The following is an 11,880-nucleotide window of genomic DNA, read 5'->3' on the forward strand; positions in this document are numbered from 1 at the left end:
TCTCTCCTCTCTGTCACCAGCCACGCGTGTTTGTACTCACGGGTGATTTACTGGGTTTCTGTGGTCATTCTAGTCCTGTCTTGTTTCGGTCCGGGTGGTCTCCTTTGGTATTCCTAGTTGATCCGGGAGAGGAGAGGAGAGGAGAGAAAGCGATCTGCTGCTCGTAGCTCCGCCTCCGGAAGTCGAATCTCACACTGTATTGTTTAACAACAAGAAAAACAGAGTCTGTACATGTTCACTACAGACATAAACATTGTAGGCCTAACTTTTTCTGCATGAGGTTGCCTGAGGGCAAAGAGCTTGGCCTCTGGAGGAACTGACTGGTGTATCTGAGGCAAAAGGGAGCAGTGGTAGCAGTATTTAGAGACTAACATTGACATTCAACTAGCATAGGAAGGCAGTTTAGTAAAAGGACTATTTTCTGCAGCCAATTAAGCCAACCGTGCTTCCCTCCCCATGGGGCCCTCTGTGCAGTGGCTACAAATAGCACCCTCCTGGGCCGTGTCTGCAGCTTGTTCCTTATACAGGTTGTCCTACAGGATCCTGGAGCCAGCCCTTCCTGCTCAGTATTCACTTCATGCCTGACCCCCTGCTGCCCCTAATCTTAGGCTCCAGGCAGGGATGCGGTGCCTTTGGCAAGCCTCAGAGCACCATGGCCAGGGTCCACGTGGTCCAGGTCATCATATCGATCTGCACCAAACTGCAGAACAAGGAGCATGTGATTAAGGCCCCATGCAGGGCTAGACTGAAGTTCCCTGGATGCCAGAAGATCCACACCTCCAGTTAGTGGGGCTTCACCAAGTTTAATGGAATTTGAAGACATGATGGCTGACAGACAAATTTAATGCAATCCCCATCAAGGTCCCCCCCATTTTTTAAAGAGAATAGAACAAAAGCTACAAATGTTTACCTGGAACCAGAAAAGACCTAGAATCGCCAAAACAGTCTTGAGAAGAAAGAACAGAACTGGAGGCATCACACTCCTTGATCTCAAATTGTTTTATAGGGCCATTGTCATCAATACTGCTTGGTACTGGAACATGAATAGACACACTAACCAGTGGGATAGAATTGAGAGCCCAGAAATAAGCCCTTAATCCTATGGAAATCTAGTCTTTGACAAGGGTGCCCAGACTATTAAATGGGGAAAGGAGAATCTCTTCAACAAATGGTGTTAGGAAAATTGGGTTGAAATATACAGAGGAATAAAAATGAACCACTACATTTTACCAACACAAAAGTAAACTCCAAATGGGTCAAGAATTTTGGATGTTAGACTAGCAAATACCAAATACTTAGAGGAAAATATTGGCAGAATTCTTTTCCATGTAAAGTAAGCATCTTCAATGATACAAATCCAACTACAAGGAAGACTAAAACAAAAATAATTGAAAAGCTTCTGCACAGTAAAAGAAACCACCACCCAAACAAAGAGACCCATTACAGAATGGGAGAGTTTTTATTTTATTTTATTATTATTATTATTTTTTTATTTTTAAAATTTATTTATTTATTTATTCCTTTTGTTGCCCTTGTTGTTTTGTTGTTGTAGTTATTATTGATGTCATTGTTGTTGGATAGGACAGAGAGAAATGGAGAGAGGAGGGGAAGACAGAGAGGGGGAGAGAAAGACAGACACCTGCAGACCTGCTTCACCGCCTGTGAAGTGACTCCCCTGCAGGTGGGGAGCCAGGGGCTCGAACCAGGATCCTTCTACTGGTCCTTGTGCTTAGCGCCACCTGCGCTTAACCCGCTGCACTACTGCCCGACTCCCAGAATGGGAGATTTTTACATGCCTTAAATCGGACACGACTAATAACTAAAGTATATAAAGAGCTCACCAAACTCAGCAAGAACAAAATGACCCTATCCAAAAATGGGGAGAGGATATGAACAGAATATTCACTACAGAAGATATCCAGAAGGCCAACAGATATATGAAAAATGCAAATAAACACAACAATGAGATACCACTTCATCCCTGTGAGAATGTCATACATCAGAAAAGGTAGCAGCAGCAAATGGGACAAAGGAACTTTCCTGCACTGCTGGTGGGAATGTAAATTAGTCCAATGGCTGTAGAGAGCAGTCTGGAGAACTCTCCAAAGGCTAGAAGTGGACCTTCCCTATGACCCTGCAATTTCTCTCCTGAGAATATATCCTAAGGAACCAAACACACCTACCCAAAAAGATTTGTGTAGAACTATGTGCATAGTAGCACAATTTGTGTCATGTGCACTTAACCTGCTGTGCTACCACCTGACTCCCATGTAGCACAATTTGTAACAGCCAAAACCTGGAAGCAATCCAGGTGTCCAACAACAGCTGAGCGGCTGAGAAAGTTGTGGTATATATACACAATGGAATATTACTCAGCTATCAAAAATGGTGAATCCACCTTCTTTACCTCATCTTGTGTGGAGCTTGAAGGAATCATGTTAAGTGAGATAAGCCATGAAGAGAAGGATGAATATGGGATGACCCCACTCATAGACAGAAGTTGAAAATAAGAACAGAGGGGAAAACACAAAGCAGAACTTGAACTGGAGTTGGTGTATTGCACCAAAGTAAAGGACTCTGGGGTGGGGGTGGGAGGCTGTTTGTGCTCAGGTCCTGGAACATGAAGGCAGAGGAAGACCTAGTGGGGGTTGAATTATTATGTGGAAAGCTGAGAAATGTTACACATGTACAAACTACTCTATTTTATTTTAACCCCCCAATAAAGAAGAAGAAAAAATGCATGGCAGCTGAAAATTGCATAATCCCAAATGGCTATGGAGTCAAATGCACCCCCAGTTGAGGTCTGCTGGACAACAGGCGGAGCCTGCACTCCTGATAGGCTCAGAGATGCCCCTAATCACAATAAATCAACAACCTGCCTAAAGAGAAAAGAAAAGGAAAGGAATGTTCAGAGGCTGAGGAGACAGCATAATGATTCTACAAAAAGACTTTCAGGCCTAGAGCTCCAAGGCCCCAGGTTCAATTCTTCACACCACCACAAACCGGAATTAAGCAGTGCTCTGGTCATTCTCTGCATTTCTTTATCTGTATCTCTCTCTCTCTCTCTAAAATAAAATAAATAAAAAGTTTTTAAAAATTAAAAAAGAGAGAGAGAACTATTTATAGGTGTGGAGAAAGTACAGTGGTATGCAAAAGACTCATACCTGAGCCTCTGAAGTCCCAGGTTCAATCCCATCCCTAGCACCACTATAAATCAGAGTTGAACAGTGCTCTGTTTTTTTTTTAAAGTTATTTACAAGGGTCTGTACAAAATTAAGAGAAATCAGCAATGAATGGTGGAATAAGTGAGGGCTGAAGAAGAGAAGATCAGAAGTCACCCCAAACATGCCACTTAGACATAAAGATTATCCAGAGTGGAAGGTAACTAAGAACCAACAGTTATAGGGAGTTATAGGGAGAGTCTACCCACTCCCTCCCGGCTTCATCCATTAAAACAGAATAAGATGGGGCCATAGAATAGCTCACTAGGATAGTGTGCTGCTTTGCACACTATCCTAGTGATATGCACTAGGATAGTGTGACTCAGTTTTGAATCATATTGAATGAAATTTCAGTCTCAGGTCCTGTCTGTCTATCTATCTATCTATCTATCTATCTATCTATCTATCTATCTAAACAACAAAACCATACAAGCAAAAACAGAGCAGAGCTGCTGCTGGGGAGATGGGGCAGTAGCTAGAGCACTGAACTTAACAAGCATGAGGTCCTGAGTTCTATCCCTGGCATTGTATGGGTCGGTGGTTCTCAGGTGCTCTCTCCCTCTCTCTCTCTGTCTCTCTCACTCTCTTTTTTCTCTGTCATAAATATATACATTTAAAAAAAGATAGCTCTTGCTCTTGCTGTCTCTTTTCTCTGTCATTAATATTTTAAAAAGATAAGCAAAATTCTAATAAAAAATCAGAGCAGGATATTCATTCCCTCTGTGCAGTATCAGAAAGAGAGGAGTAACTCATATCACTGGTGAAATAGCACCATAAAGAAAGTTATGAAATAGCCCTAGTCTTTCCTCATGTATTTCCTAGTCACTGTCACTTTCTCTCAATTTGTTACAGCAGGTTAACAGTAGACTAGGAAAATGAACAATTACTTCAGTGGAATTTTGGGGGTGGAGGTAGGAGTGGCTTTCAAGCCCATCTTGCAAAGAGCAAGATGCTGCTAGTTCCGAGTATAGGTCAGCTGGTATGTGTCAAACCACTCAGGACAAATATAAATAATAGAACACGAAAAGATGGAGTCTGTAAACAAAATAGCACCTAGCTTGTTGGTGGGGAATAATGCCCACTGGTTAATAACCATATGTGGAGCAGATGCAAAGAGGAGAGGAGAGGAGGTGATTGAAGGTGACCCCTGCTTCATCACTATGTCATTGTAATACTATCTTCATTGTAGTTTTTGTCCAGCCCTCCCCCACCTGAGAGTTTTTCTGTATGCATTACGGTTAAACACATATGCAGAGTACTACTGATTATACAACCCTACCTTGTCAATCATGTAACTTTAAATTATTTTATTTCATTTTATTTTATTTTTTGCCTCCCAGGGTTATTGATGGAGCTCAGTGCTGGCACTATGAATCCACTGCTTCTGGAAGCCTTCTCCCCTCCCCCATTTTACTGGATATGACAGAGAGAAATTGAGAGAGGAGGGGAGATAGAGAGGGATAGAGAAAGACAGACACTGTGGTCTGGGAGGTGGTGTAGTAGATAAGGCATTTGGACTCTCAAGCATGAGGTCCTGAGTTTAATCCCTGGCAGCACATGTACCAGAGTGATGTCTGTTTTTTCCTCTCTCCTATCATTTCTCATGAATAAATTGGTGGGGGCCAGCCCCAGTAGGTCTCAGGGGTTCCTAATAGAGGAGGGGCGTTGGCATGGAATGAGGAAGAATGAGAGATGAGTGAGTTGATACTGAATCAAGCTCAATCAGACATCTCTGTCTTACTCAAGCAGAACTTTATTTTTATAGTCTAATAAGGCCTAGATCATTGAAACAAAAATCACCAAGGCTGTGGTCATTAATACATAAATCACCGAGGCTTTGATTATTAATACAAAAATCACCAAGGCTTTGGTCACTAATACATGAATCACCAAGGCTTTGATTATTAAAACAAAAATCACCAGGTAAGAACAGCACAGGTAAGGAACACCTCCTGCTTTGTGGAACATTCACATTCTAGGGGCACTTTTCTCCCTAGAGTTCACATCACAGTTTCTGTGTCTTTCGTTATTCCTATACCTGTGTGCTAGTCAGATGTCTATTGATTAAGATTAATATTCTATCTGTATGTTTATGCCATCCTCTTGCCCCTATGCTTCAGAAGCTGTGGTTCATAGAAAGTTCAAGCTTGTTATGTTTTTAGGGGTCTTAAACAAATTGAACAGCCCATTTCTTCATAAAATCTGTTCCATTGTTTGATCAAGGAGTTTTGTTTTGTTCCTTACTGAGAAGGCACCAAGGTAGTGTTGACCTGGCCAGCCTCTCCATAAAGTTAAGCTCTCTAATTGGAATCCATCTTTCATGTGTGCTCACTGTGTGAACTAAGTTCTCATGTGCTATTTCTGCATAAGGAAGTGGAGGCATTGTGTTGGGTGGTAGATTAAAAGACCCATCGTATCTAGGTGGGTACCATAACTGTCCATTTATTGATTATGCTATGTAAGATGGCCCCTCCACTGTGGGAACCACCAATATTTTTCTATATTTTAAGGGGAATACTAAAGGAAGTGGTGTAGAAAGGGGGAAACATTTCTTCCTGTTGGAGTCTCCTAAAAAAAATTCTGCATTACTGATATTGCTTGTTCCATTATGATCAATCTTACAGAGTGCAGTGCAGGTTTTGTTATTATTTTTGTTATTGATCAGGCTCTGAGCCTGGCCATAGGCAAATATTATTAAGAGCACACAGAGCTTAATTCAAAGCCATATACATGGCAAAAGGTAGGATGGTTTCAGTTTGGCCTGGAGAGTCCAGCTGTGATGAACTTCTTGAGAAGCTGGTAGTATCAAGCAGCTCGCATGGTGGTGCCTGTGCCAATAAATATAATAAGTAAGGTCTTTTAAAAAATAGAAAGACACAGACCTGATTTGCCACTTGTTTAGCGTGTGCCCTCCCCTTCCCCCCACAGGTGGGGAGCTGGGGGCTTGAACCCAGATCCTTTTGTGGGTCCTTGCAATTAGTACTATCTGTTGTATGCTTTACATTGGGTTCTAGTTATCCCCCGCCAAGAGTACTGAATCAGTCCTGTTAATTTCGCGGGCCTGCTTGGCCCCGCCTCAAGGAACCCGGTGAGAGTTCCAAAGTTGCAGAGAGTTCCAGAGTTCCAGGGTTCCAGAGTTCCAGAGTAAGTGAGAGTGCTTGCACCGCCGCAAAGGGACAGCAGAGTTCTGTTTGGTGATTAGTTTGTCTTAGTTTATGAATCGTTGTTCTTGAATAAAGAAATACAGCTTCCCTGCCCAGCCGTTGTCTCCGCGTCTCTGTTACCCGCCCATGAAGCTAAGCCCAGCCAGCTGGAGCCCCCGAATTTTAACAACAAATGGCGCCCAATGTGGGGCTGACCTGCGCATCTCTCAGATAAGTAAAGACAATTTGGCTACCTATGCACTATGGCCTTCTCTTCTGCTTGTGAAGAGATCTCCAAAGGCCTCTGCTCTTTCTTCACGAGACTGTTTTGCTGTTTCTGGAACATTTATCTCTGGACCACTCTGTGGTTTCCACTCGCTCGGGCGAACTCAGAACAGCCAGCGGGAAGAGCCAGCGGGAGGGAGGCGAGGCGCAGAGCTGCCGTTTCCACCTGGTTAAACAGCCAGCCAGCCGGCTGCGCCCAGACAACCCCGCGCACCACGCCTGCAGCCCCGCAGCCCTGCAGCCCCGCAGCCCCACAGGAGGCCGACGCCAGCACACAAGAGCCCCAAGAGTCCGACGCCAGCACACAGGAGGCTGACGCCAGCACACTGGAGCCCGATGCCAACACGCTGGAGCCCGATGCCAGCATGCAGGCCAGCCCACAGGAGCCGGCTTTCCACCATGTGGCGCAGGGCACTGGACGCGTGATCCCTCCACGCTGCTCGGCCACTGCGAACAGGGCAGCAGACATGGCAGGGCCATGGGGCAGGGCCACAGCGGCCTATCATGGCCGCCACCCCTGGGCACCTAGGCCCACGCCTTCTACAAAGCTGGCGCACCTACCCTCTTGCTATGAATTCTGGAACGATCCCGGACCTCCCGGACCCCCGGACTCCCTGCCGAAACTGGGCACACGAGATCTCCAGCCGCTGGTCCAGTCTGAAGGCAGACAAGCTGGAGTACGCAGAGATTTGTGCAGAGATCGCAACCTGCAATTCCTAGAAGTGAAGCTGCGCGGGAAGCCACCTCCGGATGGTGAACCCCCCCCAACAACTAAGACAGTACAGATTTAAATTCGTGTTTAAAATGACATGTTTTCGTAACAAAGGTTTTTCTCCTTGTGTATTAATGACCATGTTTATGTGTATGTTTAAAGTTTGGTAAACAGTAACTTTAAGGCTAAATTCTTACTAGACAAAGTTAAATGAAAAAGGTTTTCAACGTAATTCTCATAAAGATAAAGATAACTTACATTTAAAGTCTGAGGTAAAAATTAGTTAACAAGCAATATATTTTAACTAAGTTGGTCTAAACAAAAGATTAAATAGACTTATTGATGTGTAAAACTCTCCATTACCTTCTCTATTAGAAATGGTAGATCGCACAATGGCTATGCTAATTATTCTCATGCCTGAGGTTTCCTTTCCTGACTCCATCTTGAATGGGTGTAACAAAAGGTTAAAAAGACGTTGTTGCTATGTAAAAGTCTCAAATTCCTTCTCTATTAAAACATTAGATTGTGCTGTAGATATGCTAATAACAAGTTTTGTTTCATAGTAAGTAAATTGCAGCCAGCTGCCTTTGGGACTCTAGGCCGTTCCCTGCCCCCATGCAAATGCCCGTCGAGGCAAGTAGCCCCCCAGAGGCAAGAAATGTTTTTTTTTAAGCTGATAAAGTTTAGCCCACAGAGGCAGATATGGCCCCCTCAAGCCTTCCCTTGGCAGCACACTGGTTCTTGTTACTTGCTTACATGTTTCTCCATGTTTGTGCCAGTTTCTTTTTTGAAAATGCCTGTATGATATATGTTTCTGTTCACCCCACACCCTTGATACTATAGTCATTTAGTTAAAAAGAAAAGGGGGAACTATCTGTGCTTACCCAGGTGCACCACTGCTTGGCTCTCTTTTCATTTTATTTCTTTATTTTTACCAAAGCACTACTTAGCTCTGTTTTATGGTGGTGCTGGGGATTGAACCTGGGACCTAAGAGCCTCAGGCATGAAAGTCATTTTTCATACCTTCATACCATCATGTTGTGATCCCAACAGGAATTTGGGACAATTAGCATACGAATGACGTCGGCCTGAGCCTGAACACACTCACCAGGACATGTGGGTGCAGGGACTGTGTAAGCAAGGACTTGCAGCAGCTCGCTTTCCTGATTAGATTACCTTCATCATGGCATTCTCCTGTTGGTGTGGCTCCAGACTGATCCTGATCTCTGCACGTGGTGATCTTGGGTAGCTTAGTTATGAACTTTGGACTTTTACCTATTTTCTTAACTAGACTTATCCCCCTCATGTTTACAGTGATTTTTATGAATAAACCTCTCTTGTTTAACCTTAAATGGAGACATGTGTTGATTACAACACCACCATACCTTTATCCCAGCCCCAATCATGAAATCTTAAATTCCTCCCAAATAAAGTGAATCTCATTCTATGAGAATATCTTTGCTTATTAACACTATGATAAAACTCTTTGCTTTTAACTTCAGTTCTTTGCTGATTGTCACAAAGACCATGTCTCTATATGTGACAAGTGGAACAGTTCAGTCTTTCTAGCCCCAGCTCTCTGTCCTCTATTGAAATAGTATATAAACCCTTACATCTAACCACTTCTTTAAGATTCACTTTCTTTCATGTGTGAATATTAATAAAAATTCCATGTCTTTTCTCTTATGAATCTCTTTTGTTAGCTTAAGTTGCAGGTCCCCAGTTCAAACCCCTGCTCCCCACTTGCACGGGAGTCGCTTCATAGGTGGTGAAGCAGGTCTGCAGGTATCTTTCTCATCCTCTCTCTATCTTCCCCTCCTCTCTCCATTTCTCTCCACATCTTTAGCCAGATAGAGAAAATGTTTTTCCTTGAGCCACTACCCTTCTAGGCCTAAAAGGAAAATATTCGTTACTAGAGGGTTAGGTGGTGATGTACCAGTAGAGCGCACCTGTTACTATGTGCAAGGACCTGAGTTCAAATTCACTCCTCATCTGCACAGGGGAAGCTTCATCAGCAGTGAAATGGGGCTTCAGGTGTCTATTTCCCTCTCTCCCACTCTAACCCCACCATCAATTCCCCCCTCCCTGTCTCTCTCCCTCCCTCTCTTTAACCAGAGCACTCAGTGCTGGTTTATGGTGGTGGTGGTGGTGGGGTTGAACCTGGAACTTCAGAGTCCCAGGCATGAGAGTTTCTTTGCATAACCATTGTGCTATCTCACTTGTCCCCACCCTCAATTTCTCTATAGTCTATAGGATTGGAGGTACCAAGCCCTGCTGATAATCCTGGTGGCAATTTTTAGAAAATCTTAGGGAGCTGGGTGGTGTTTCACCTTTTACCATGCACATGTTACCATGCACAAGGACCCAGGTTCAACCTCCTGGTCCCCCCTATTGGGGGGAAGTTTCACAAGTGTCTCTATCCCCCCCAACGCCCAACCCCACTCTGTTTTTGTTTGCAGAGTTATATCTGGGGCTCAGTGCCAGCACTATGAATCTACTGCTCCTGGCAGCCATTTCTCTTTCCATTTTATTGGATAGGACAGAGAGAAATTGAGAGAGGAGAGGGAGTAGTCCAGAAGTGGTGCAGTGGATAAAGCATTAGACTCTCAAGCTTGAGGTCCTGAGTTCAATCCCCAGCAACTCATGTAACAGAGTGATGTCTGGTTCTTTATCTCTCTCCTATCTTCATGAATAAAGAAATAAAATCTTAGAGAGAGGAGGGGGAGATAGAGAGGAAGATAGAAAGAAAGGCACCTGCAGATCTGCTTCGCTGCTTGTGAAGCTTCCCCCTGCAGGTGGGAAGCAGAGGACTCGAACCCAGATTCTTATGCAGGTCCTTGTGCCTAGTTGTATGTGTGCTTAACCAGGTGTGCAACTGCCCAGCCCACTCTCCTTCTTCCCTCTCAATTTCTCTCTGTACTATTAAATTAAATAAAAAAACTTTAAAAAGGAAAAACAGGGAGTTGGGCAGTAGCGCAGCGGGTTAAGCACACGTGTCACAAAGTGCAAAGACCAGCGTAAGGATCCCGGTTTGAGCCCCCCGGCTCCCCACCTGTAAGGGAGTTGCTTCACATGTGGTGAAGCAGGTCTGCAGGTGTCTGTCTTTCTCCCCCCCTCTGTCTTCCCCTCCTCTCTCCATTTCTCTCTGTCCTAACAATGACAATATCAATAGCAACAACAATAATAACTACAATGAAAAAACTATAATGAAAAACAACAAAAGGGAAAATAAATATTTTTAAAAAATTTAAATAAATAGATAAAAAGGAAAAACAGCACTTGACTTCCCCAGGTACTTTAAAAAACATCTCTCACTAGAACTGGGGGCAATCTGCAGCTGTAGTAGAGCAGCTCCTATAAGCGAGGTGGAGAAGCACAGCCATGGCCCTGCCTTGGACCAGCCTGGGGTGGGGACAGCCCAAGGAGCAGCATTTCTACTCCCTTGTCTCTTGCTAGTGATGCTCCATTTTGGCTGCACCAAGTCTCAAGCCAGAAGATAAGGGAACCTTTCCTCAGAAGAGTCCAGAGGGTGAAGAAGTGAATGTGGTTGGAGGGATAGCATAGTAGATATGCAGATGCCTTTCATGCTGAGGCTCTGAGTCCCCAAGTTCAACCCCAACAACACCATATGCCAAAGCTGAGCAGGGCTCTAGTATTAAAAATAAATAAATAGGGGTCCAGGTGGTAGCGCAGCAGGTTAACTGCACATGGCTCAAAGTGCAAGGACCAGCAAAATGATCTTGATTCGAGCCCCTGGCTCCCTACCTGCAGGAGGGCGTCTCTTCACAAGTGGTGAAGTAGGTCTGCAGGTGTCTATCTTTTTCTCTTCCTCTTTGTCTTTGCCTCCTCTCTCAATTTCTCTCTGTCCTATCCAACAACAATGACCGCAGCAACAATAATAATAACAACAACAATGATAAACAACAAGGACAACAAAAGGGAAAAAATAAACCCCTGAAGCTGTGGATACGTAGTGCAGGCACTGAGCCCCAGTGATAACCTGGGAGGCAAATAAATAAATAAAAATAAATAAATAAATAAAAATAGACTTAGGAGATGGGGTTGAACTCTCTGCAGATCAGTCCCTGCAGGTGGTAAAAGTGCTTTTATGGAGCAAACCTCCATCTTGAAAAACTGATGGGAAAACACACACACACACACACACACACACACACACACACACACCAAAACCTAGGGATGGTGGTAGCGCTCCCAGCTGAGCACACATACTATCATACATAGGGGCCTAGGCTCAAGCCCCTTCTGGTCCCCACCTGCATGGGGGGAGACTCAGGTGAGGTGAAGGAGTGCTGTAGGTGTCTTTGTCTCTCTATCTCCCTCCCCTCTCAATTTCTCTGTTGTATCAAATCAAATAAAGACATTTTTTAAAAGTGGGCACCGGAGCCATGGATTCATAGTGCAGGTACCAAATCCCAAGGATAACTCTGGTGGAAACAAAAATAAAATAAAATTTTCCTAAGTGGCTCTGAACCTGGCCTACCCTCCTTCTTACAGTTCA

General features: G+C 44.1%; 1 non-coding gene across 1 annotated transcript; it reads left to right on the forward strand.

The window, feature by feature from the left end:
- Positions 1-421: 421 nt before the first annotated feature.
- Positions 422-555, forward strand: LOC132537921 (small nucleolar RNA SNORA70). The gene has a single exon (XR_009549331.1). It is a non-coding gene; the product is annotated as a small nucleolar RNA SNORA70 (small nucleolar RNA).
- The last annotated feature ends 11,325 nt before the right edge of the window (positions 556-11,880 follow it).

Source organism: Erinaceus europaeus, chromosome 3 (assembly GCF_950295315.1).
Source record: "Erinaceus europaeus chromosome 3, mEriEur2.1, whole genome shotgun sequence".
NCBI lineage: Eukaryota > Metazoa > Chordata > Mammalia > Eulipotyphla > Erinaceidae > Erinaceus > Erinaceus europaeus.